The sequence below is a fragment of the Drosophila suzukii genome, chromosome 3 (genome assembly GCF_043229965.1).
Source record: "Drosophila suzukii chromosome 3, CBGP_Dsuzu_IsoJpt1.0, whole genome shotgun sequence".
NCBI lineage: Eukaryota > Metazoa > Arthropoda > Insecta > Diptera > Drosophilidae > Drosophila > Drosophila suzukii.
Window position 1 is genome coordinate 90,222,793 of NC_092082.1, and position 27,984 is coordinate 90,250,776.

Below are 27,984 nucleotides of genomic sequence, written 5' to 3' on the forward strand. Positions count from 1 at the left end.
TATGAAAACCTTTCACGGCAGTCACAAATCGAATCGTCTGTTGGCTTTATGCTTATTGTCGGGATTCCTTTCTCCTCTCGATGAATAGAGGGATTGGGGCTTTGCAGTCTGACAGGCGGCCTTTGATTTGGCCTCAGGATTTCATATTGGATTATGAAAGGTATCCAGGGAAGGACCTTTGCTTTGTTTGCTTACACAACAGGTTGCCAACAAATAATGGTTGAATCGAAAGGGGGAAAAAGGACTACTTCTTGCCTTTAAATTTTTCACCGTAGAAACTATAAGAGTTATATAAATTTTTGTATGATTAAATCAGGATTCTACATATAAATCAGGATAATAACTCAAGCAAAATCCTGAGCCAGGAATTTCTAGTGCGATTTTCGATAAGAAACAAATGTGTTCGTACCCAAAGGTACTCAACATGACCACACCCAACAAATCAAGCAGTAGCCAAGTTGGGAACAGTACCAGGCGCTCAGTAGCACCCACTGCATATGAGAATTGCTGATCAGCATATTATATGTCTCACTAACTCACCGTCTCACCGGCTCAACGGCACACTGACCGGCCAATGCAGTCAGCACATTTTGCAGTGTCAGCCAACTACGCAAAGCCAACTACGCAACTGCTACCATAATCATAATTCCCTGACCTACTTTAGAATATAGCCTACTTCACTAATCATTACACAAACTTCCGTGGTCCAAGTAGTATATAAACATGTACCAAATGAAGAATAAATCAGTTATCAACACACCTCTTAACTCCGCGGTTCTACTTCCTACAACTGGGAATAGGGCTCGTAATACCCTATCTCAACTAGCAGCTAACCACGTTAGCTCACCCTCAGCGCAGCTCCAGCATCGCCTGTGGTCCGGCATCACAGTAACCATCGTTACCATTGCCGCGACGCGATCATCCTGCCATCATAGCGTCCCCGTGCCAGCGACAAGTGCTCATTACCCCCTTGTCCCACGGTGTGACCCGGAAGTGTCTACTTCGGTTAGGCACAAACATTGGTGACCCCGACGTGATCCTTTAACAACAAAGGATCACACTCAAGCAACCCCCTTCCCACAAAAGGACTCACAGCTTTATCCAGCTTCACAGGATCCGCTTCTTCTTCCATCGTCACAGGAACTTCAGCTTAATCCAGCTTCACAGGATACGCTTCGTCTTCCAGCGTCACAGGAACTTCAGCTTAATCCAGCTTCACAGGATACGCTTCGTCTTCCAGCGTCACAGGAACTTCAGCTTAATCCAGCTTCACAGGATACGCTTCTTCTTCCAGCGTCACAGGAACTTCAGCTTAATCCAGCTTCACAGGATTCGCTTCGTCTTCCAGCGTCACAGGAACTTCAGCTTCATCCAGCTTCACAGGATACGCTTCTTCTTCCAGCGTCACAGGAACTTCAGCTTAATCCAGCTTCACAGGATACGCTTCTTCTTCCAGCGTCACAGGAACTTCAGCTTAATTCAGCTTCACAGGATTCGCTTCTTCTTCCAGCGTCACAGGAACTTCAGCTTCATCCAGCTTCACAGGATACGCTTCTTCTTCCAGCGTCACAGGAACTTCAGCTTCATCCAGCTTCACAGGATACTCAGCTTCATCCAGCTTCACAGGATACTCAGCTTCATCCAGCTTCACAAGATTCTTTGTTTCCAAGACACACAATATGTCTACTTCATTCATTGAGGAAACAAGTCATACAAGAATCGATTTACACAATCGATTACTAGACACCCAAAACGAGCTGCAAGGGAAAATCCAACAGCTCATTAAGAATTATGGCAAGGATTCTGCCGACCGACGCCACCGAGACGGCTATTATTCCGGTAAGCTTAATCAGTTAAACGATCTCTGGCAGCAGTTTTGCGACCTAGATGAAGAAGTCCAGCAAGCGGCATTACCCACTGGAAGTGAGTACTCTTCACGACTAGTAGCACTTAAAGAGCTGGTCGAAAAATATCAGAATATCTTTCTGGACAACGTGCCGACTGGAAGCGGGCTTCCGAAGGCCCCCAGACGAACTTCGGCCAACATCAAGCTTACAACAAGAGATCAAGTCAAAGGAGATTCCGCAATTGACACGGTGATCCGACAGTTGCAGAGAAGATGCAACGAATTGGAGTCATCATTAACATTAGCCTCGAACGCCCCAACTGTCACCCCAGCCTTACAAAGGCACCTGGATCTCCATTGGGCGTTACTGAGGCAAGCCCACGACGAATTGGATAGCACACCTGGGGCCGCAGCTCGGGCAGAAGCAGAGCTAGCCCAATTCCACACATTATACGAGGAATACGAAATGAACCTGCTACGAGAAAACGACGCGCCAATGAGCCTAAACTTGGCACTTCCGCCAATTAGCATTCCGGAGTTCAACGGCGAGTATCTAGACTGGCCACGGTTCCATGATCTCTTTGTGGAATTGGTACATAACAAACCATATTCGGCCAGTCAAAAACTACATATCCTACAGAGTTCGCTTCGTGGTGAAGCGAGGAACGTCTTGACAGACACCGCCTTCTCACAGGGTGGCTATGACGACACCTGGTTGCGGTTGAAGGCCAGGTACCAGAACGGCAAAATACTAGTATTCGCCGCCATAGCAAAAATTATTGACCATAATCCTATAGACGGTTCCTCGCGCCAACTAAGGGCCTTACATGATACTATAAAAAACTCAATGAGTACTCTTAAAAACCTCGATATCAGCACAAAATCCTGGGATCCAATCCTGTGTTTTCTTATCAGAAGAAAACTAGACCAGCAATCTCTAGCAGCTCTAGAAAATTCAGCGGATGCACCAACGGAAATTCCAACGTTAAGGAGTGTACTAACGTTTATTGAACGGCGAGCTTGCATGCTGGAGACGATAAGCGCTCAACCTACAGCAACACTACGCCATCAGTCAGTTCACAACGAAGAGAGCTGTAAGATTTGTCACCTAGGACCACATAATCTTAGAGCATGTAGCCGGTTCCAGGAAATGGACCCCAAAACACGGCGCCAAGCCATTATTCAAATAGGAGCATGCACAAATTGTTTGTCTACAGCTCATATGGTTGAAAACTGTGGATCACCGACCAATTGTCGAGTCTGCCAGCAACGGCACCATTCACTGTTACACAAAGGACCAACTAGCAATCCAGTGGCCGGCGCAGTAACCATTGCAGGCTACGACAACGTAGGAGGATATACTCTGCTCGCGACCGCGAAGGTCTCATTACAAGGGCCAAACGGTCAATTACAAACATGTCGCGCTGTAATAGATGGTGGATCACAGGTGAATCTTATCTCAAGGAGAATGGCAGATCTGCTATCTCTTAAGGAAGGTTCACCGATTGAAATATCTGGAATCGGAGGAAGGATATCAACAGCAATTAGATCAACACTAAAGCTCTCATCCTGTACATCAGGGTTTGAAAAACTATTAGAGGTATTTATTATGCCCACAGTCATTACAGACCAACCGTCAGTACCGATTACAACCGATCTTAATATTCCCGAGGGACTGCCATTAGCAGATCCTGACTTTCGGCAACCTGGACCCATTGACCTAACCTTAGGGTCTGAGGTGTATTCTCGTGTAATAACCGGTGAACTTCTTAAACTAGGACCTAATAAACCCTTGGCACAAGGCACTAGGCTTGGTTATGTAATCACAGGTTATCTCAATAAAGAAACCTCATCTGATACGGAAATCAACCCTATTCTGGTAGAAGGCAGAGGTGATTTTGCAGGACCGAACGTTGCTTATGAACCAACGAAAGATAAAAATCCGATGAATATAGAACCGACTTCTCATCAATTCAAAACCTACAAGAAGGCTGACTTTGGTTCACCATTTCTAAACTTAACCAAGAAAGATCTTAGTTTTGTTGCAGAACGTCCACATACCATAGACGTTCCAAATGATCAAGTTCTACGAGGGCACAATTTCAGTCCCCACGGTAATGTCAATTTTATCGCAAAGGGGAGTGTTAAGCAGCATCAAGAAGATGTGAAGGACCTGAATTACAATCGTGAACCTCAGTTGAAGGAACGATCCACCTTGGTCAATGATTTGTTAGGTGCTTCCGATACAATTCGGTCAAGGACTGACCGACATCACGACCTAATTGAGGGTACCCCTCAATGGGGGGGAGAATGTTCGTACCCAAAGGTACTCAACATGACCACACCCAACAAATCAAGCAGTAGCCAAGTTGGGAACAGTACCAGGCGCTCAGTAGCACCCACTGCATATGAGAATTGCTGATCAGCATATTATATGTCTCACTAACTCACCGTCTCACCGGCTCAACGGCACACTGACCGGCCAATGCAGTCAGCACATTTTGCAGTGTCAGCCAACTACGCAAAGCCAACTACGCAACTGCTACCATAATCATAATTCCCTGACCTACTTTAGAATATAGCCTACTTCACTAATCATTACACAAACTTCCGTGGTCCAAGTAGTATATAAACATGTACCAAATGAAGAATAAATCAGTTATCAACACACCTCTTAACTCCGCGGTTCTACTTCCTACAACTGGGAATAGGGCTCGTAATACCCTATCTCAACTAGCAGCTAACCACGTTAGCTCACCCTCAGCGCAGCTCCAGCATCGCCTGTGGTCCGGCATCACAGTAACCATCGTTACCATTGCCGCGACGCGATCATCCTGCCATCATAGCGTCCCCGTGCCAGCGACAAGTGCTCATTACCCCCTTGTCCCACGGTGTGACCCGGAAGTGTCTACTTCGGTTAGGCACAAACAAAATGCTTTTCCTGAGAAAACTTGAAAAGCAAATGGCGTGCAAAATTGCCGGATTACTTGTGGAATGAAGAGCCCTAATAAATTCTATTTTGGTAAATGTGTTGCATGCACAGTGCATTTTGTAAACATTCAAGTGTGTAGATAAATCGCTGCACTTGCTTGTCCGTGTTTTTGTGAAGGAATTGCCAAAGGATTTCTGTGCGTAGCTTTATTGACTTCACTTTGGCAGGGCAATTCCGTTGGACAAACGCCAAAATGCTTAGCACGTGATGTCAAAGCCCTCGGCTGAGTGGGTTCCTCCACCCGCACTAAAGCATCGCTCATACGCAGTGTGTGCCCATGTGCCCGTCTATCTGTTTGCTCGTCTGTCGGTCCATTTAGCCGCTTGTCAGTTTTCCCGGACTGCCTCCATTGCAATTTCCCCATCCGGCGGACTTGTCTCCCATTTCCGTGATGCGCTTTTCGCCCACGTAATTGTGCGTGCAAACGACAATGGCTAAAACCGGCTCTAAGTCGGCCTAAAAGAGCCTCTGTGTGCATTTCACTGGCTGGCCCATTTGAACACTTCCTCTGAACCGCACATCACGTAATTGCCTGTTTCCCCGGCGAGAAGATGTGCGGCGATTGACACACAAATGACCCAAGGGCTGTTCTTTAATTGAAGATTGAATGGTTTAAAGGGTAAAATCTATGAAATGATAGGGAAAATATTTCCTTCAAAGTTTTTCTTTTACTTAAAATGATCTCACACATTTTCCCATTGAATTGCGTAGTTCAAATCACATCCAAACCGATTTCGACATTTATTCGTGTTCTTAATCAACTCGCAGATCCATCATACATCACTTTCAGAATCCCACTTGATTGCGTTTCACTGAAGCCATTCGATTCCCTCCAAAAACCTGTCGTTTCCACATCCTACTGCCAGTGCACTTTTTCCGCTGACGGCCAATCCCACGCACGTCCTGGCCATAAAGTGCAGGGCTCACTAAGCCAATTTCAGAGTGTTTATAATTGAAGGTCTCCACGGGCGATAAAGGAACTGGAATGTACTGAATGAACAGAAAGTAGAGACACGTTTTTGTAAAGAAAATGTTAGCTTTCCTACTAGAAAATGTACTATTTGATTTAAAAACTTATCGGTTAAGCAAGGTTAAACCTGCTGATTATAGCACACGGAATTCAGCATTTTTTATACCTGTGTTAATTTTTTTTTGCCGGCTGTTTTTATAAATAATTCAATACTCACAAATCAGTGCAGACATTGAACGCGTGTGGGAATTTAAGTGCCGCCAGGGTTTGTTATTCATGGAATAGGTTGGGAAAAGAAAGGAGTTTTAGGTAATACGCCGGAAAATATATTTAATAGCATAATAAAATTTATGTAATTTGACTTTTTTTTTGGTACCGCCATCATCAAACATTTTAGTCGTAAAGAAGTAAGCCTGCAGCACATTAATAAAAAGATAAGGGATTCATTTTATTTAAAATACATTTTATAAGATGAACGGCCAGATTTTCGAGACAAATTTAATTCAGAGTAGGTGTTGGATCTCCAGAAAAAACGCAGTCAGAACTCCCACTATTCATAACCATTTAGTGCAATTTATCATTGTACATATTTTGGCATGCCGCATTGCATCCGCAATGCGATTTCATAAGTTTCGCTTTTTGCGGCAATTTAATTATCGCAACATGAACATCAAAATGTTTTTTCGGGGTTTTCACTGCTGTAAATGCAATTTTCTTGCCAAATATTTGCACACAAAAAGGAAAACTTTCTTCCGACTCATTGCTGCATTTAGCGCAGGAAAGTTAACAGCAAGAAAGTGTGAAATGTTCAGAGAAGTTTTTTGGACAGGGTGGGAGCTACATATAAACAGATTTATGAGAAAGGTTAAAAATGTTTTATATTGTCTGAATTTATAGAATAGAATATACGATTAAATGACCATCTAAAAACGATTGTGGGAACGTAATAGAGCTGCTACTCTTGATAAAGCAGTAACAATTTTTATTAAGGAGCAAATCTAAATACATTTCTTTTTTAAATATCTTGTTTTGCTCTTTCCTTTAGTTGCGAAGGTTGTGTCTAGCACATCTAGGACCTTCTATTCCGAGTCCTTGGCTAACAACCAATGAGCGGAAACGCCATTCAATTTCACTGCTGACGGAAACGGAAGTTGACGCCATCTTCAGCCCAGCGTTGCTCACCTTTTGTTCCATCTGTTTGCCAGCCCTCAATATGCAGTATTGTCCCATTATATTTAGTCTTTGTCGTTGAATTCCCAACAGGAGCAGAAAAGCTAACCATTGTCCCCGTATAACAACCATCGATGTGCAGTTGAAGCAGCTCCTGTGGCTTTCGCTCTTTGTCAGTACTTACTTAACTTTGTGGCTTTATTGTGGCTTCTAGATCTTGGCCATGGCTTCAATGAAATCAGCGAAGACGTAGACAAAGCCATACACCCATACAACCTACTTTCTCAAAACTTTTGCCCCCAGGAACAAAGGCAGCTAATGAAGAGCAATGCTTAAAGCATTCAAGGATTTCTATTGTCTTTTGGCAGGATAATAAATCGGATTTTTTAAAAAGTTTCAGGTTTCTTTCGCTTATATTTTTAATGAGATTTAAAACTCTGTAATTTAATTATCCATAAAAAAAATTACAATTTTTACATGCAAAATTGTTCAATGAAGCCGAACAATATTTATTTATAAGCTTGCCACCACATTATAAGTTTATGAAGCCTGGATGGGTGCTTTCAAGGCCAATTAGATCCTAATGACCCCCACTATTTATTGGCAGACCTTTTTCAAACTCGTCCAAAATGTAGGGGACGCACGCAAAGCTACCGGGGAATGGTCACCGGAAAACACGTCGATTTATGTCCCTAAACAGGGATTCCAATCCCTTCCCATAAGTGGCAAAGTTTGCCAAAGGACTTATTGCCATGCTTACTGTCAGTTAAGCATTTAAGCCATTTTCCTGCTGCTGATGATGTTTTTAGCTGCTGAATTGATGAAAGCCAAGCTATTCAGTCATTTTTAATGACCAGTCACACAACCACATATTCTAAAAATCGGATTAAATTCCATGGAGATGAATACAATCAAATTTGTGGTGTATTTATATTTTGTAATGTTTCTTTTGATTTTTCTAAGCTTTCAATGTGGTTCAAAAGTCAAAACCCCATTCAATTGACCACCCAGGACATTAGACTTCACTTAAGGCTACTTATTTTTTTCTTTGGTAGGAGTTTTAATGGCTTTAATTTGTTCTTCAGACTTCAGGTCACTACATTAAAGGACCTTTCCCCATTGTTTGTCTTCTTTAGATGGGCTTTTTACTAATTGACAAAAATAACGAAGTCTTACTTGGAATTAGAAAATTTCTTGTCGTTGAAAGTCACTTTGTAATTTATTTAATTATATTCGCATTCTTGTTATAAAAAGCTTTTCCCAATTAACACAAGCCTTTAAGAGCAAGTTAAAAATTCAAATTGTTTTAATTATTGAAGCCCTAAAAAAATTTTCACAAGTCACTCACTTATTAAAACGACGCTTTTAAATATTAATAATGAAAGTAATAAAAGCAGATAGCGATTCAATTTGTCTGGCTACTAAAATGATAAAATAATTAAGGCTTTTTGCGAACAAATATTGAACTTGCTAAACTTTTTTATCAAGAAAGTGCGCGGGCGTAAGTACCAGGGAGTATAAAATAGTGCTTAGAACGCAAAAAGTTGTTGCCATTAAGTAAAGACGTTCCAAGGATCTTGACGGTGGAAAGTTTTTCAATAAGCGGCTATGTCAAAAACAACCCACCGAGAACCCACCGAGAACCCACCGAGAGTCAAGCACTTGATGAGGGAAATCAAGAGCAACTAGCAAACTCAAGTTTGAAAAATAATTGGGGAGATAGGAAAACTCTTTAGAAATGTTTGCCATGGCCGAAGAAGAATTAAAAAGTTTAGTGATTATATCGAATTTAAATTTGAGGAACTTAAAAACAAATCATTTTCCTTAAGTTTCATGTATGCTAAGTTACCACAGTTAGATATCTTTATGTGTCTACTGGTTTTTATATTAAAATGGTAATTTTTTTGTTCTGTGCACAAAAAACAAATGTACCAAACAGATGCTTATTGAAGCGTTGGCAAAACGCAATAAAAACCGAGGGTGGGAAAATAAAAAGCATGGGAAGCATATAAAAAAGAGACCGGAAGTCATCGCTGATGAAACCAGCCGATGTGCGAAGGGTTTGAAATAAATAATACAAGAAGGGAGCAAAAAGGGCGGAACCTCTACATATGTGGGTGAGTTGCGAATAAATATTGCATACTCGATAGGGTTTTTGATGTTTGAACTTTTAGTGAAACAAGTATAAAAAGTATTGAGTTGCCAGAAGGATGAGCCACGTCACTCAAGGTGTAATACACGAAGTAATTTTACTTACATTACTTTAGTCTTTTTACGTTGGTTGTAAAGTGCCGTTCATAAAGCCCGTAATTTATTACTTGTTAAGAGAAGTACAAATGCCTGTACTGTCGTTTCCCTTTTCCCCGGTTGTATTTCGCAGACTTTGGCATCTTTAAGGACAAGGATGTTAAACTTTTACGCATTTCAGTCTGCTCCAAGTTAAAACCACTTGAGTCTCGTTTTTGCGACCACAAAAAGTTGAGCGCGTAAAATTTCACAGCTTCGCTACTTTGAAGCTTTTGAGGTTTGATGCTAAATTCACGCCTCGACGAGTTGTTTTAAATTATACGTGCCTCACTTTGAATTTCACTTAATTTATGCCGAATTTATTGATTTCCCTCAGTCAAGTTTCTGCTTTCTGTGTGTGTAACCACAGGCATTTACATTATTTCAGCCACATAATCAAAAATGCGGCAAATTAATAAATTTCGCATAAATTCAATTTACAATGCCTTTGTGGCTCACCATAAAAGTGTTTAAAAATTGTGAGCTCAACAAAAGCAGGATGATTGTTTGCCTTTTGTGTGCGCATAATGCGAAACGCATTTGGGGCGAAAACACATTTTAGTTAATAAAAGCCGCTGCATGGGGGCTAAATATTCAGTTTGTTATGAATAGAAAAATAGGGGGTTTGATGGTGAAAACAACATCCGATGATTGACATTGTTATTAACAAGACCGTCCAGCAAAAAAGAACAACGAATATCGAGGAAATTAAAAAAAATTTGTAGGTAAGCAGAAATATTTAAAAATTGTTTAATTGAATATTTTAATGATAGGTATCTTTTACTATAATGAATCGAATTATAAATTTTTCCTTTTTATTAAAAGCAGAATTATCTTAACATGAATCAATATGATGTTATTATGATAGAATTGGCATAAACAACTTTTTTTATTTGATTCAAATTTCATAATTTTTTTATTAAGTTAAAATAGTTGCCTAGATTTTTTCTCCGTGCACACTTTCTTGTCCGTAGTTGACCGAATCTGCTGTCATTTCTAGCCGACTGTGCACCTTTTCAGCCATGAAGCACCTTTCTCCAGGGGCTTCGACTTGTGGCATAAAGTTTGCGACCACAGCAAAAGTGAAGCCTGCCCGACTTTTTCGTCCTGGCCCTCAGTACTCGGATCCTTGGCTCCTGGCACTCCTGGCAAAGTTTGATTAAAAGGCCAGCAGAGCAGCTCAAGTTGCAACGGAGCTCGGCGGAGGGGGTCAGAACCTAAGGACTGGGATATTGGGTTTATTTCGGGCACGTAGCCGGATGGGGAATTTGCAATTTGAGTGCAGTGGCTGATTCAACTGCAGGTGAATGGAATGTAAATGTGCTTCGCACTGGAGGTCTGATGGGTTCGAGGTAATTTGAGGCTATCAATATGGACTTTCGCTAGTCAATTTCCAATTTGAATACTTGGACAGGCTAATGGATAAGGTCGTTTTGTTATAGCAGGGGTTAAATTCATCACGTCATTTGTTGCAAAATTTTTTTTCATGTACCTTTCATTAATTTAATGAATTGCATTTTGTGGAGCATGGCCATTTGCCCAAAGGGCCACTGTTTTTTCGTGTAATAAAAGTTGGGTTTGGGAGCACAGAAATGAAAAGTAAAATCGTGTCGCATATGTCGCCCTTTGGGTATTTCATGGGTGACGCTGGGTTAATTAAATTGAATTCGAAATTTTCTGATTAAATGGTTGCAAATGGTTAGTAAATAATGCAAGGATTTCAGTGTGTTTTCAAAAATATTACTTTATTCTATAACAAGAAAAAATACATTTATAAACATTTAGAAATCTACTTATAGCTGTTTGTAAATATTACACAGAGCTGGCTAAACATTTTATAAGGCAGAGAATTTATTTGAATCTTAATAATTGTGCACCATGTGTCTGAAATTGAGTGGCATTGCCATTGTGAGAACTTTAATTAGTTGCCTATTTTACTTTAATGGCTGGCATGTGCGATGTAAAACATAAAAATGTGGAAAGTTAACTTGACCTTTAGAGGTCCTATGTAAGTTGTCTGATTTTTGACGAGCTAACTGAATTAATTCTTAAATGCCATTCATTCCGAAAGAACTTCAAAATTATATTGAGCCTGGCGGAAAATTCAAGCCCAACCTAAACACTGTGTTAGAATTTAGTTTTCCGTTTCAAGGAACCTGATAAAATGGCAGGCAGGTCAAGTGGAAAGGCGAGTGCAGAGGGAACCAAACCAAACCAAGCCAATCCGAACCCAAATTCATAAAGCAAGCTCAAAAACCGTCTGACCAACCCAATCCCAAGCTGACCGTAAAAACTTTCTGCTGTCGGCAAAGCAAAACAAAACTGTGGCAAAAGCATAAAACACAGCAAGAGGCATAAACAAACAGAGCGCAAAAGCATAAAGCATACAAGGGGCAACAACGAAATTTCCAACTTTTGTAATCGAGACCCCTTGATGGTGACAGGAGGAAGCTGAAGCAGTTTTGGGAGGACTACGAAAAAATAAACAAAACTATAAATATTTTACTTGTAGTTTCTCGGAGCAAACACCAACAAACTACGGCAAACTACAGCAAACTAGCCGGAACAACAAGCAACAGCTGCCAAATGGGTAACAATCAAGCCCCGAAGAGCTGGACCCCAAAAATATCCTGTGAAAATGCTTCCCAGACACTTTCCCCAATCCTGGCTGGATGTACTAGTTTCGGATGGAGACTTTTGACTCATCGTAAACGCCCTTTCCCCCAGCATCATTACTCATTTTCGGTTGAGTAAAATTAATGAGCTGGCCTGGCTGGAGTAGCTGCCTCTCATTGCGAAGTGCTCAGACGGAATGAACTCGTTAGTTGACCTTAAATTGAGCTCAACTAACGGGGGAGCTGGCATATTAGTTTCCTTGATAGTGAGGAGATAATTGAATGAAATGCAAACAAAGTTATGGCCATAACAGGATTTTAAGGGAAGAATCGAAAGGGTCAAGCCCGTCATTGATTGGGTGCAAATCGATACCATGTCAGGGGAAACTGGGTCACACTGAGCAAACGAACGGAAAACCCAGACAGCAAAGGAAAAGTTGATGCCACTTTTAGCCATTCATTTGCGACTGTTACGAGTCCTGGCCATTCAACCCACACAGAAGCCGACGACGTCGACTAATTTATGTATATATGTGGTATACTATATAGACTACGTCTGGTTTTACGCCCTTTGTTGTCCCGGACACGCCCAATTTTACGGGCAATATACGCTTTATACTGAAAAATAGGTTCAAAATAGGATAGCATAATATTTTACAGAAAAGGAGAAACAATGTTCTATTAGTTGTATTGTAATATTCCATTTTTATATTCTTTGATTTCTTATCGTCATCTACTTATCAGAATAGTTCCTCAGTTTAAAAGCGCGTCACATGGAATTGATGAAATGCTTTCTGAGTGCTTTGCTAGCAAATCGTCAATGGATCCCCTAAACGCACTGCCATATGTCTTGACTTGACCAAAGTGGCGACCCTTCTTGTGGAGCATGTCAATTGCATCATTAATAATGACAATGCGGCAGATGGCCACTGCCCATTCCGTATCCCGATGTCCGCTCATATATTACGGTACGTGTCCAAGTATCCTGGGTCCAAGGATCCAGTGTGTGTACAATGTACATCTTTGAGTAATGGTTGGACCATGCAGCCTGAAAATCTTCCGAGTGGAAAATGGGAACTCCCTAAAATTCGTGTGGCAAAGTGGAAACTGGTGTTTTGGTAAAATAATTGCACTTCGATGGTTAGTTGACATTGACCATTGCGGAGAGAATTTAAAAATGTGTAACTTAAAGCAGTAACCTTTGTACATTTGAAAAGGTACTTAGCAGTTCGCAACACGTAGTTCTAATAAAAGAGAAAATGTGCACAATATGTTTGTAACTATTATTACATTTCGAGATTCTCTCAACAGCTGGAAAGGCTTTCAGAAAATTAAAAACAGTTGAGTGCTTTCTTTAATGTGAAGCAATATGTTTATCCTACGAAAGTCAGTTAATTTTTATAGTAAAAAAACCACTAAAACAATAAATATGTTTCCAATATACAAATACAAGCGTCTTTAATGCCTTGCAAAGTGAGTAGATTCCTGCGGATTACTTTAAAATGCCGCCAAGAATGTAAATTGAAGTGCAGCTGGGAAAATTCATACGTTGAATGCTAATTTGGTTTCGCCCGCCAGCGAAAGGCGGCGAAATGTATGCAAACGTTTTCATAAAACGGAAAACTCGCGTTTGTTGCGCATACGCCACGTGGTCCCAAAGACAGCATAAGCCACCTACGCCGCCAACTCACGAATGCCTTTTGTGCGGCCAAAGCCATAAAATCGCCTAGTCAGCATGTCGAAATTCTAATTTACTTTCTCCTGAGAAAGGGACTGCAGGATGTGAAGGAGTAAAAATGGAATTTAGTGGAGGGAAAAGGATTCAAGTGCCCTGAAAATGACAAAAGATCCCTGTGAAAATGATATTCAAATTTGCACTTATTTTTTTGCTTCTCTTTACATTTATTGTGTTCTGATAAATAAATAAAATATATAAATAAGAAATAAAATGGCTGGAACACGGGAAAAATGACAAGCTGACATAATGACAGCAACGTTTCATGTTCCTTCAAGCGCTTTTCACACCGTTTGCCAGGAAACCCAATGGAACATGCCCCATTTAATTGGTTCACACCACCAAAAAATATGTAACATGCCACCAAGAAAATGCAACGTCATCATTACAAACTCGAGCGATTTTTCCTGCTCCTTTCAGACACAAGTGGTGCTTGAAAAAGTGGCAAAGATGTTGCAAGTAGTGTGTGGAAATCAGCTGGGTTATTTTCCACACCTTTCCGGGTCGTTCTGGCAATGATGATGTCACGGAATATGTGTTCCCGTCTGGGTTGTGTGTTAACTTAAACTTGACATTTTCCGCGTCCCCGACTATCAGATGCCATTCCACCGTCGACAGATGTCTGCGAAAATAAAATAACTGGGGGCGAGGAAAAGTGTGAAACTGTGCACATGGTCATTTGGCATGGGGCTGTCGGCAATATGGGGGAAATGTGAGGCAATTGGAGCATGAATATTGTACGGTTGCAATTGGCATAACTACTTTCACAAGCTTTATTAAAATATCAACGAAAGACCTTATAAAGTCTTTAAAATTGTCCCCAAAATCATACAAAATACCCTTTAAACTATTTAGAACTTTAAACATTTTCTTGAATTTAGATTAACTACTACTCTTCTTCTTCAAGGGCAATCCATATAGATTAACAGTTTTCGATATTTTCTATAGGGTTGCGAATTGCTTCACCAATTTTTAGCTATGCCAGTTGGAGAGATGCCAAATAACCGTCTCTTTCAACAGAATCCGGCGCAATTTCAACTGCGATGTGCGGTTTCCCTTCGCCAGATGTTGGCACAATCATAACGAGTAATAAAAGTCTAGGTCTGAATGCACTGGCGTCTCAGCTTGGAATAATGAGACATCACAATGGGTATTTTATGAGAGGCCATGATAAATGGGGTGCTAACGAAGGAATTGTTGAAAGCTTAAAGTAAGCACTTAATTTTTTACGCCACAAAAATCAAAAATATATATCTTTTGATTGGTCTCATGTACATCAAACTCATATGAAACTATCTATTAATTAAATAATAATTAATTGAAGTCCTAAATCTAAAGGAAAACAAGAAGAAGCTCAAATTTTATATAAACCACTGCTGATTGTAAATACAGGCTTCATTAAAACTTTTTGGACATTTCTCAAATTATACTTGGTATGTTCACTTGAAACTTGAATCTTGTTTTCCTAACTAATTGCTAGCCTTTGAATTACTTCGAAGCTGACCATAACAAGGCTGTATCCTCCTCACTAAAAGATTTCCACAAATTAAGAGTTGCAGTTTGCAAGTTTGGATTGGACCACTTGGGGTTTTAAAAGTTTACTTCTAAGGATGGTTGAAAACCATTTTGCTGCTCAATAAGCAGACCATAAAACTTTGCACAGTATTAAAGAAAAAAGATATTTTTCTTGTCTGCCTTTAACATTTATTAAAATCATATTCCCAACAGAAAATCGTTAGCAATGCCGCAGCAGCTGCTTTTATTTTATTTCTACCGTGTGAAAAAGTTGCACAGCCTCAGGGATTTTCAACTTGGAACATGAGTAAATACTGCTACGGCTTAAAAAATTATTCTGGTAATGAACAACGATAAAAATACTACTTTCATTTGTCACAGAATGTGTAGAAATGGGTAATCTCCCAAAGGCATTACTTGATGTGGGGTGTAATATAAGTAATTAATAAATATCGATTTTGGTTTTTGTGGTAAGGTGACAATAATTCATATTAGCATATTGAGTTGTGGTATGGTTAGTACTTAACGTTTTTTTGCAGCGAGTAGCAAGTCCTGTCATCCGCCAAAAACAAAACAATAAAGTAACTAGCATTAAACCTAGTTTTGAAGCACACAACTTGTCGCAGTTAGTAAACGTGAGGCGATTAACATAATTGGATAAGCTCTTTCAGACCCAAAACCATTTTAAACCGAAAGCCTGACAACACTTTTAGATAAGCTGGCTGAAAGCGAGTGTAAAAGGGATACACAGTGTCAGGGTAAACATGCATGATGATAAAAACAGGACCACAGGAAACGGCGTATCTCAACCACAGGCTCCCAGGGAACATGAGCCAACTTTATCCTAACACGCTCGCATAATACTCAACAGACTCGGGGAGACATCCGCATTAACTTCCAAGTAGACCCCGTCCTTTTCGGGACTCTAAACACCTACTTAAGTGCTTAGACATAATTTTCGAAAATTCTCTGTGAAATTTTAATTTTCCCACGCACACACCTGGTTGAGAATATTTGAGCATGAGCATTAATTAGCTTAAGTTTACACGTTGCCGTTTGGGAATCCCAGAATCCCAAGAAATCCACATGTGGTGAGTGCATAAAATTAATTGGATTGTTCGGTTAGCACGAGGTGTGCGTTGCTCTCACCTTTAATTTAAGAATCTTGTTTTTCGCTTTACTGCGTGGCAAATTAAAATTGTTTGTTGGGAATAAGATGTGTGATAAATGAAAGAGTATTTTTTCACACGTTTAAATTTCTTTTTCCTAAAAGAATACAATTTAAATTCATTTTAACAATTTAAACAAATATAAAGGTTGAAATCTGTCTGTATGGTCAACCATTAGGTAAGCTAACAAATATGGAAAGTTTCAGAAAAGTGAGTTCTTTTAAATTTTAATGTTCTCTGGAGGCTGTTGAGTAATGCGAAGATTTGAGATAATCTCTGAGAATTATGTTTGGTCAGAGACTCCTGGCAGCAACATCACAAGCATTTAATTGTGCCTTTCATACCATTTAAAGAACAAAACATAGCTTTTGCGGGGAAGCATTTTGTTATCACATTTTTGCTTTGTCAGGGCTGTTGTCTTGACAATAGAGAGGAAGCCATCCCACTCGACTTTCCCGTATCTGATAATAAAAAGAAGCTAGCAAATTAAATTAGTAGAACAGAAGTTACTCTTCAACTAAGAATGTCATATTTTCAAGGGACAGAGAACAATGTAAACCAGTTTTGCTTACCTGTCAAAAAAGCTTCTTCAGTTTTATATATTTATGGGGGGATGAAATATGCAGAGACATGAAAATATGTCAAGAACACGAGAAGGAAAAGTTAATTAATGTCGAGAAAAGTTTGGATGAAAGATGGAGCTGGGGATCCTGTTGCAGATGTGCTACTTTATAAGTTACTTTAACTCGAGTAGCAGGAGTACATTAATAAATATTTTATTTGCAACTCAGAATGTAAAAATGAGCTTTCAGATCAGTATATTATTGAAATTCTGGTTTCCCTTTCTCCAAATTTAACAAAGTGAACAAACATCCCGCAGCATTTAATGGCAAACATTTGCGCTACTGACACTTCCCCCAGTTTTCCATTTTCCATTTTCCAACTTGCTGCTGCGGGCAATGTCAAATTGTCAGACAAACACGACGAGCAGTGGGAGACTGAGTGCACAATGTCACAGGGCCGACAGGGCGTATAATCAATTTGCTGATGTGATAACAAAACAAACTTGAGTCTGTACGACAACCAACTCAAATATGTATTTGGCCTTAACAAGTTAACGTTGGCCAAATAATCCGATTGAAATCAACAGATATCCACTTGATTGCAATATCATTACGCGATAAAGTGTCGAATAAATCATTTTATAAACGCCTTGACTTTTAAAAGGAAAATCTGATATTAAAATTGACAAAGAAAAGATAATATCGAACAAAAAACGGTGGGCGACAACTGAAAGGATATGTGAAATGGAAACGGATAATACTGATAAAATTATTTTGTCTTTCTAACAAAAAGTAACCCAAGGCCGAGATATAATAGATATAGTATTTCATGCTGTTGCTGGCTGAGTATAAAAGGTTGGCTTATTTTAAAAAAGATTTTCTCGCTGTGGCAGCAAACGAGTTTGTTGTCCTTTTCCTTTGGTTTTTCCCCTGGCAAAAATTGAATTTGTTGGTTTTTACCTGGCTTTTGTTAGTGATGTGGCAAATTGACATTGATCAGTGTCAGATTCAATATGAAAGCCTTTCATGACTGACACACCTGAAGTTGATTTGTCAAATAAATGTAAAGAAAATTGGCAATAAATTTCTTACAATGGTTTGATATTTTTAATGGTTAAGTTAGTTAGTTATTGTCGTACGCTAAGATATTTAATATTACAAAATATTTTGAGATGTTTACAATTACAAATAAAAATGTTAAATACTCAAAATTGGGTTAGGCAAACAATCAACCTTGAGATTCATAAGGGTTAAGGCCAGCAGGTCCTAAATTAAACCTAAAAAAGCTTTACCACAGCAGACCAGAACCCAAAATTATTTTAAAATACGGCAGGTGAATGTATATTTACTTATGGCCTCAAAGGCACCAAGTGTAAGATGAAAAGGATTTGGATTGTTTGAATTAAAACCCGAGAAAAATCTTGATTTTAATTAAAACAGGTAAGCAAATGGTCTTGATAAAACAGATGCTTTGATTAATTACTTACGTTCCAACAATATTTCCGTCAATAATTAGATAAATTACGTAAAATCCGGCAGACATCCAAATGGAACACATAAGCATTATATGTGTTGGTTCCCAAGTGAGGGTAATTTGGCATTTATTATCCACTGACTTCCTACATAAATAATTCAAATGGTACTCCCTGACCACAATGTTTAAGTGGGTTAATAAATGGCAGATCCGTTTAATTCTCTGAATACTCTGTTTTTCCTCGCAAAAGTTAAAGGTTCTCGAGGGATTCTGGGAAAAACGTGAGTTTTGCAATCAAGTTGAGTTATCATCTGTATCCGACTTGCCAAATCCAAGATAACCACTCGATCACTCTATTAAAAAAGAAGCGTTTTGACATCCTAACACTCAAACTAAAATTTTTCCATTGTTAGTTTGGAAAATATTATTAATATTAACATGACAGGTTTTCCGGGACAACTTGGTTTAAAAACTTTATTCAAACAATTCTTTGGGCTTATTAAAAAACTTTACAAGAAAAGTTTTCATATTGCAACAAGCTGCTTAAATAGTTTTTTAGAATTTTTTTGATGACCCGAAACTTTTCTTTTTCGCAAAATCACGTAACAATTTTTTGCCCATTTCGACCGAATTGTTATTCAATGTCGTAATTACTTATTCTTTTACAAATTTTCGCATGCCGCATTGCATTCTCAAACTCGATTACGAAACTTTCGCTCGGCTCTTGCTTTTTATGGCAATTTAATTATCACACCACGAACGTTGTGAGCCCTCCTGTTGCAAGTGCAATTTCCGTTCTAAATTGTTGCCAACAAAAGCGAAGAACTTTCGTGAGTGTCCTTTTTTATTGCTTTTCCTCACAAAGCTTACTCATGCCAAAAAAGTATAATGTATCTAGTGAGTCTTTAGGTTGTATCTTGTCTTGTGTACACGTTCTACTTAAGATACTTTTGCTACTAATTGTTCAATGTAAGGGGATTTTAATGTTTAGTTTACTATTTTAAGTCATCTTTCTAGATTTTTTATGAAATCTATTTTTATTAAAAAAATTAAACAAAGCGTGTTTTCAATTGGTAATTGGGTCACTTTGTTTCATAATTTCTCCTAGGGGTTAGTGAAATACCATTTATCCACTTTTTCAGCTTTCTATGATAATTTTACTGCTTTCAATGCTTTCACGCTTCGGACAACAAAAGAAACTGCGAGCAGGTGAACTTGAAGGTGAACCCACTCACCTTTTCACCTCGTTGAATCCCCGGCTTAGAAAGCACATTTAATTGTTATGTTTTCCTGGGTGGTTTACTTTGCTCTTCTGCTTGTTGGTCAAGTAAATTAATGGATTGGCCCCAGCTCATTCCTTGCACTTTCCCCATCGCGATGGTAAAATGCCTGTTGATGTTTGTTTCGCCCACTTTGTTGCCTTGGCTTCCACAGCTGCGGTTCTCAGCTAATTGACAAAAAGTATAAAACCATGGGAGGATGTGCGGAGTGGAGGTGGCTGGGGAACTTTCCTTTTAATTAATTAAATTATGTTGGAAAATATTTGTGCCTTCTGCCTAAGAGACTTTGTCAATTAAGTTAAAGGAGCTGGAAAAATCAAGTTATCTCTCACAATATAGTCCTTATATATTTAGGAGATAATGAACATTTTGAAAACATGGGAGGAAAAGACTTTATTACATTTCTTATTTACTTCTTTTAAGCATAAGGAAAAAAGTAAACATTTCAATGGATATACCATTCAAAGTACTAAAAGATTATAAATAAATAAAATCCGTACAAGAAAGTCAAATATTGAAGTAACTCAACTGCTTCCAACCCAATTCATCTGAGCCAATAAGTGCAGCTGTCAGCTCGAATGTTGCCAACAAACATTTTTCATGCTTAGCAAATAGAATTGGTTTAAGCCCAGCTTTGTAGCAATTTCATGGCATTTTGACAGCCGCCTGGCAGAATGCAAATCCAATAGTTTGCCATGCAGTCAGGCGAGCAAAAGGCAAAAGATGCATCGGGAAAAGCGTTGTGAAATTGCCAGAAATTAAATGCTCTTCAGCAGGATATCTGCGGAATGGGAGGGAAATTTATGCACGACAATTTCTACTTAGAGGGACAATTTACGACACAGTCTTTCTTTGGCTCCGGCAACTGTTCTATATATTATATTTAGCAGCCACAATATTGCCCTGGCTACACGGTCTGCAGTTCAGCCAATGAAGTGGAAAGTTACTCAGCTATATGGAGATATGCAAGCAGCAAAGCGAGATTAAAATGCGCCACCTACCGGCAGTATACAGATTTAAGCGTTACGGGCGTTAGAGTGGGCGTGGCAAATTTTTTTTTGGTTCAATCGATAGGTATCGACGAGACCAATACATTTCAGTTAAAATTTTTTATCTACCATGAAAATTGTGGGCGTCACAGGTTTTCGCGGTTTGTGGGCGTTAAAGTCGGCGTGGCAAACTTTTTTTTGGGTCAATCGATAGGTATTGATGAGAACAATACACTTCAGTTAAAATTTTTATTCTAGCATCAAAACTGTAGGAGCCACAGTTTTGGGCGGTTTGTGGGCGTTAGAGTGGGCGTGGCACGGTGCCGAAACAAACTTGCGCTGCGTAAGAAGCTCAGGAATCTGCATGCCAAATCTCAATAGCCTAGCTCCCATAGTTTCCGAGATCTCAGCGTTCATCCGGACGGACAGACAGACGGACAGACGGACGGACGGACAGACGGACAGACGGACAGACGGACATGGCTAGGTCGACTCGGCTAGTGATCCTGATCAAGAATATATATACTTTGTGGGGTCGGAAACGCTTCCTTCTGCCTGTTACATACTTTCCGACGAATCTAGTATACCCTTTTACTCTACGAGTAACGGGTATAAATATGTGTTTACATAACAAATTGTATTTACCAAGGGTTGATATTTCTTTAAAGTAGCTCAACACGGAAAGCAAACAAAGAGAAACAAATAAGAAATAAATTAAAATGTGCTGAAATTTCTTATTGAAGTAAGTAAACTTTTCTTTCTTAAAAAAACATTTTTTGTTAATATAAATTAGTTGGCAAAAAGACTCTAGATTTATTTTTGGTTTCGTTTGATTTCCGAACCATATTCAGGTCCTTTAATCTTTGCTGTGAAATCCACAAGGAGTGGCATGAAAAATGACGGCCTTCCGTGTTTATTACTGATGATGAACAAAACACATCCCCCGACGGAAGCAATCTGCACAATGCAAATTTGTAAGTCAGCTCCAAACTTCCTTTTTCCGCCGCCATTTCCCTTATTTCCCAAGGCCAACAAATTATGCGAGGGTTGCCAACCCTTTTTTGTGCCATTTTCCTTTTTCATTGTTGTAGTCTTGCAATAAATTTCGTTACCTTTAAGGGAAAATATTTATGTAGACCACAGGTCACTTGAAGATTCCATTTATTGTACTTTATTTGTCAACAATTTATCATATCTAATGAGCTTCCCACGCTCTTGGCACACAAATGAGATAAGGCTAGAACACTAAATTTTAAAATTCGTAGCTAGGTCTTTAACATTGTTCATGGCTCTATTAATGTTGGTAATATAGCTCTCATTTTACCTTGTGCTTTCAGAAAATTCCCGGATAAAACGCAGAGTAGGAAATTAAGTTGTCACCAAGTCAAATCGCTTTATATCCGCTTCGCTCCGAAACCCTTACTTTCTCAACCTGGCTCTACTTCCGTTTTCTCGCTCCTTCAATTTCAATTATAAACACTCTGCAATTGGCTTACTGACTTAAGCTTTATGGCCAGAACGTGACGGGAATTGGCGACAAGCGGAAGTGGCTGCTTGACAAACCTGGCCAAAAGATAATGGCAGGCAATTAGAGTCTAGCTAAGTGAAGGGCTTTGCCCAAAGGCTCATTATATTGATGACATTCTAGCCAGTTTTAGTTTCAATAAATCTTTTTTTAGTACCTAAACATTTACATATTAAATGGAACTATATTATGATATGACATTATTTTAATCAGTTCTAGTTACGAAAACTTTATAACACCTTAAAACTATTGAAAATGTTCACTAGCAAATTCGAAAAAATCACATGCTTTTGATCTTTTTGAACACCATGATATTGATTTTGCTACAAAAAATACAATGTCAAGCTAGCACACCTTGCTTTACACCGTTGGAAAAGGCAGAACCTTCTTATCACAGATAAATATCTTGGCTTTTCCTCTTTTCCTGCTTGTTTACTTTGCCACGGCTGCTGTTGCTGAGTTTTTCCTGGGGAAAAGGGCTGAGAGGATGATGGGGAAATCTCCTGCCAACTGAGCAACAACTTTGGCCTTCTTGCTGGCATGTTTATGTTTGCCTTTCGCCGTGCAAAGTTAAAGTTTTTTCAGCAGGACCAACATTGCAGCAGCATCGACACCGTTGTAATCCTGTTACATTTTATGCGAGCAGGGGCGAGGCCAACCCCATTGCCCTGAATAAGTGTTAACAGCCTCACTTATCTAAGCTGCAGCTCATTTTCCACTTGCTCGTGCCGCTTTTCCTCGTTTTCCCACGCTTTCCCTTCATCAGCACCTCTTTGTAAATTTATTACTTTGCTCCATTTTCGACTTTCCCCGACTTTGTCCCCTGGTCGGACAAATTGAATTGATGTCCTGCATGTACAATTTTACGCCCTTCGGCGAGTCTATGACCCAGAAATCTGGTCCGCTTCATATCTCACAGATACGAAAAAAGGATATAGCTCCGTGGATACATGTATCTCTTAGTTTTCAAAAGGAGCAAATAGTGGCCGGCCTGAATTAGCATACTTCCATCTAACTTTGGCTGCTCCATTAAGGCCCACTTAATAGTCACATGTACTGCTTATTAGCCGCCTATCGAGTGTTTCCATTAGGCAAACATATTACAAAGGCAAACACAAATGACCTGGCCAAATCTTGGGACACGAGTTGTATTAACCTGAGAGAAAACAATGGAATAGACATTCGACGCAGCAACCATCGATTAACCCAAACAACACGTCCTAAGTTTTTATTGAATTGGACGCCCGAGAGAAAAGTCACAGGAGGGGACAAAAGACCTTGAGGGGAAACGGGTAAAAAGAAGAAATCTATTACCAAAGCAAACAGTGTCAAAGGAAAAGTTCAGATGGGAAACCTGTGGATGAACACACAAAGAAATGGGGGAAGTTCGAAAGGAAGCTGTTCGAGGAAAAAGATAAAATAAAGAATAAAGCGACTGTAAAAGACCTGGTATTTTATTTAATGTACTAAAGTCTATTTCACATTATTACAGTTTATAGCTTGTCCAAACATTTTAAATTGGCTTAAATATAATTCAAATAAACATACAAATTCACAGGAAAATATTTTTAGTCTGAAAATATAAAATACTTTTATTTAATAAGTGTTCAATCAAAATAGCCCCGTTCTTTTAATTTATTTGTTTTAAGTTCAGAAAAGGTTAGTTACAAAATGATCTGTTATTTCATTAGTGGCAGAAACAAATGGCATTTCCGAACTATTTGCTGCCTTCGCGGATTGACAAACGATTCGTAACTCTGAAGCCTTTGAAGTGATGCCATATTTCTTGGCCATTGCATGCTGGCCTTGTCAATTGCGTCATTAATAATGGCAATGCGCCAGATGGACATCTGGCATGTGGCCCACTTGATGACCAGCAGCTAGAATTCCGAGGCCTTGTCTCTGGTCATATATTACAATACGTGACGGACAAGAAGACAGGATTCCCAAGCCTTTGAGTAATGGCTCGCACATATTGACTTCCGAAAGATTTGCAGACAATGAACTCCAAGGGGACACTACTGGGCAAGGTAAATGGATTCGGGGTAGGTATATTCGTTTTTGGCTAGCTAAGTGCCTTAAACAGCGGAACCTTTTTTAATTTGAAATAATTTTAAATGTATTTCAGGCTTTAAAGAACTACAAGTGCCCTCACATGAACTAGAACTTCGATATCCCATAGCAACCCTTACTATCCAGACTTTAAATTGTGGGCCATAAAATAGTTGTGGCCTACTTCTTGGCGTCCCCATTAACGGGGATCTATTTTAATATTTAAAATACCATTTACCATGGGGAGCACACGAGCCAAAGGCGTCTGAATAATTCATCATGCGACAATAACAATGGCAGGGATGTGCCTGGGGTATCCTGTCAGCTAAAGTGCTTTGCATATTCCTCGAGCGAACATATCGAAGGAAAGGTCCTAAGCCCAGTAGTACGGAGTATAGGGATATTGTGCAAAGGAGATGTTCCAGGATCACTATAAGGCGCCATCAAGTATGTAAATTAAAGTGCAGCTGGGCGGATTCGGGCAGCCAGTGAATGCTAATTTCGTTTTGGGTTCGGAATACACCCGCCAGCTTAAGGCGCCGCAATGTATGCCACACATTTTCATACATTTTCATCAAACGGAAAACTCGCGTTTGTTGCGCATACGCCGCGTGGTCCCAAGTAAAGCGTCTCATACGAGGTGTGTGTGTGTCTTGGGCCAAAAGCCATAAATTTTCCTAGCCAAGCACAGCGAAATTCTAATTTACTTCCTCCGCAAAAAGAAATCGTGAGCCAAAGTGAAATGGAGCAAGAAAAACCTTTGCAGGAAAATAACTAAAAAAAAACAACTTGCTTTATGAACAGGAAAATAAATAAAATTTAATAGCAGAAATTGCATTAGGCAACACAAATTTAATGAATTGATTACTTTTTGAAGAAGCATTGCTAATTGAAATAAGTTACTATTTTTATTGACATAATTATTAAAATGCAATTTGTTTAAGTAACTTACTAAAGCTATTTTGAATAAAACCTCCGTTTTTATAGTCCTTAGATTTACTCATCTTATTAGGCCTTCTTAAAGTTCAAAGGCTATAGGTTTTGCTTTTTATTAAGCCTATTTAGTTTAGGTAAACATGGAAAAGATCTTAATAAAATGTGGGATTTATAAACATCATCTGCTGAATATTTAATAGCGTTATTCCACAACTCAATTTAAGAAAACTCATTGCATACATATAACAACCTTAGCTGTCACAACCTGTTGTATCCATTTGCCCTAACATCTGTCATTCCAAATATAAAATCGGCACAAATAAATCAATTGAAGTGCTTAGCGAAAAGAAAACCACTGCGAATCCCATCTATGCGATTCAATTTGTTATGTGGCGCCGTCCCAAAAGGCTTTCATATTCAATCTGACGCCGATCAATGATGTCAATTTCTCACCTGAGTGGCGCAAACAATGTGGAAACATGGAAATCCAATTGCTGCCAAGAAACAAACTCGCACATTCAGCATGAAAATCCTTTTTAAGGACGAGGCGGACGAGCTGGGGAATCGGAATCCATCAGCCTCACCTGCCATTTGCCCTCAGCGTGGGTTTTCTTTGCCTTCGTTTCAATTTCGAAATCTATTTTGTGGCGGGAAAATGAAAATGGGAAAGCGGAGGGAAAAGGAAAGGGAAAGCGAGCTGGGAAATTGTTTTGCACTTTGAAGCGCTTGCCATCAATCCTCAAATTGCTGGCTGTTAAAATGATAAACACGTTTTTGGTCTAGTCGGTAATTCTTGGCAAGGCGAATGAAAATTGGCAAATGCGGTAAAGGTTTTTGCGGTTAAATGGGCTGCAATGTGTCTGTTTTCAAATTAACCCATCTAATTGAAAAATCGAATTTGGCTTGAGGCTACACACATTTTATTGGGACTCCTCACTAATTTACGAAGGATATAATACTCAGGGATTTTATTGCAAATGTCACAATGAAAACGGATTACTTTTTTTTAAAGATACTTTTTTTGAAGTGCTCTTAAATACGTAAATATTAAAATTTTCCTCATAATAAAATCTAAGATGTATTAAAATTTTTAATAGAAAGCACATTCTCGTTGTAATTTATTTTAATAATTTTTTAGAAATAAATTATCTTTGTGTCAAATTCAGCCTTGGCAAAGAAAAATACAAACTTATTTAGTAATAGATCTTTTTCTGTAAATAAAAGTAGTTTAGGAATTGAATAAATGATGGATTATATTGTACTTTTCAGCACATGGCACTGCAGTCAAGTCAAAGATAAAGAGGACTCAAATCAGATGACATGGCAGAACACAGGATGCGTAAAACAAATGCGACAGAGCCTGGCTGAAAGAAACTGGCCAGACGGACTGACAGAATGACAAAGTGACGAACTGATGCAATGACAGCGGCACAGAACAACAAACGTTCTCTGCATTCCTTCAAGCCATCTTGACACTGAGAAATGTGGCATTGTGGGTGCTCCGAGCTTTTATTTTTCTCCAGCCCGCGTGACTCGTTGTTTTTTTTTCCACCCAGCAGCAACATCATCATTATGGCCCAGAAAAAGGCAGCAGCTGTTCCAGGAGCAAGGATCCTCGGGCCAGGAGCCAGAAGACAGAAGCTCCTTGTGCCAGTGCGATTGAGCTGAAATGTGGCAAATCAGCGCTGCTCCTTGCCACACCTTTATAAGGTTCTCGGTTCCCTGGTTAATGATGATGAGGACGACAGGTGGGGTGCTGATGTTAATGTTAGTCGGGTTGTCACCATCTAGTTGGCATTTTCCGAGCTATCAAATATCTGGGGTCGCGAGTCACAAAAGTCGACGAGTCATTCTTAGAGAGGAAGGAGTTAAAGTACCTTAAATATTTATAGTTATAGGGAAATACTTTACTTTCTTTTACACTGATATTTATACAAAAACAGGTATGTAGAAACCACTCTGCAATTGCTTTTAATTTAATTTGTAAAAAATCTTTAACATTCTAATTTGTTTCAATCATTCACCCAGTCAGTCGGAAAAATGTTTAGGTATGTATATGATATTTTTCTAGGCGAATGGAATTGTTTAACCAGCTGTGATGACCAAACCAAAAAATAAATTAGTTCGTTATGCTTTCAAAAAATGTACATTTTTTAGAGAACATTTCCGACATGTGGTTTGCGGAAACATTTTTTGCTACTTCCAGTTGCATAAAAAATGCATGGCAAATAACGATACGGAATTAAGCTGAAAGCATGCAACTTTAATTGCAAACAGAAACCAGCAAAATCCACCAACTGAATCCGACAGCTAAAACGTAAGGAAGAGGGATATCAAAATGCAACAAATGTTCAAAATGCTGTCATTCGGTAAACATTTCAACAAATTTGCTTTTTATGACAGCTTAATGTGGGAGTAATTATTTTCATAAATTACATTTGGGTGGCCTGCTAATTTGGTTAATTTAATTTAAAAACTTTCATATAAATAAAATATTTATATAATTAAAACAGCTAATGTTTTTTATATTACGATGTTGATTACAATGTTTATTAATAAGTTTAATCTTTCTTCAATAATTATTGTTGTAGAATGACTTCTTTATGTTGAAATACTATAAAAAGGTCATGTTTATTCAATAATTCGTAAAATAACTTGGCCTGTTCTTGGGTTAGCTTTCTTATAGCGTTTTGTAGCCTTTGAAAGCCGCCTTACTACTGGAGGTTTATAAGGCCTACTGAGTATAAAGTAGAAGTCACTGAGGCAGCGCTGCCGACTGAATCAAATACTGAGTCTGCGCAGGAATCATCACAAATAAATAACAACACCTTTAACCCAGTTATGGTGCCCCTATATTTACCAAGAAC

General features: G+C 39.0%; 1 long non-coding RNA gene across 4 annotated transcripts in view; it reads left to right on the plus strand.

Annotated features, from left to right (window-relative positions):
* The window catches only part of LOC108014076 (uncharacterized), a 49,150-nt gene extending 22,122 nt beyond the window's left edge, over positions 1-27,028 (plus strand). For 2 of the 4 annotated variants that reach the window (XR_011604120.1, XR_011604121.1), the window contains one exon: positions 26,387-27,021. This is a non-coding gene — a long non-coding RNA (uncharacterized lncRNA). Of the gene's footprint in view, positions 1-23,784; positions 24,175-24,257; positions 24,822-26,386 lie in introns of those variants that run through there. The other 2 variants (XR_010654536.2, XR_011604122.1) reach the window with 2 other exon arrangements.
* The last annotated feature ends 956 nt before the right edge of the window (positions 27,029-27,984 follow it).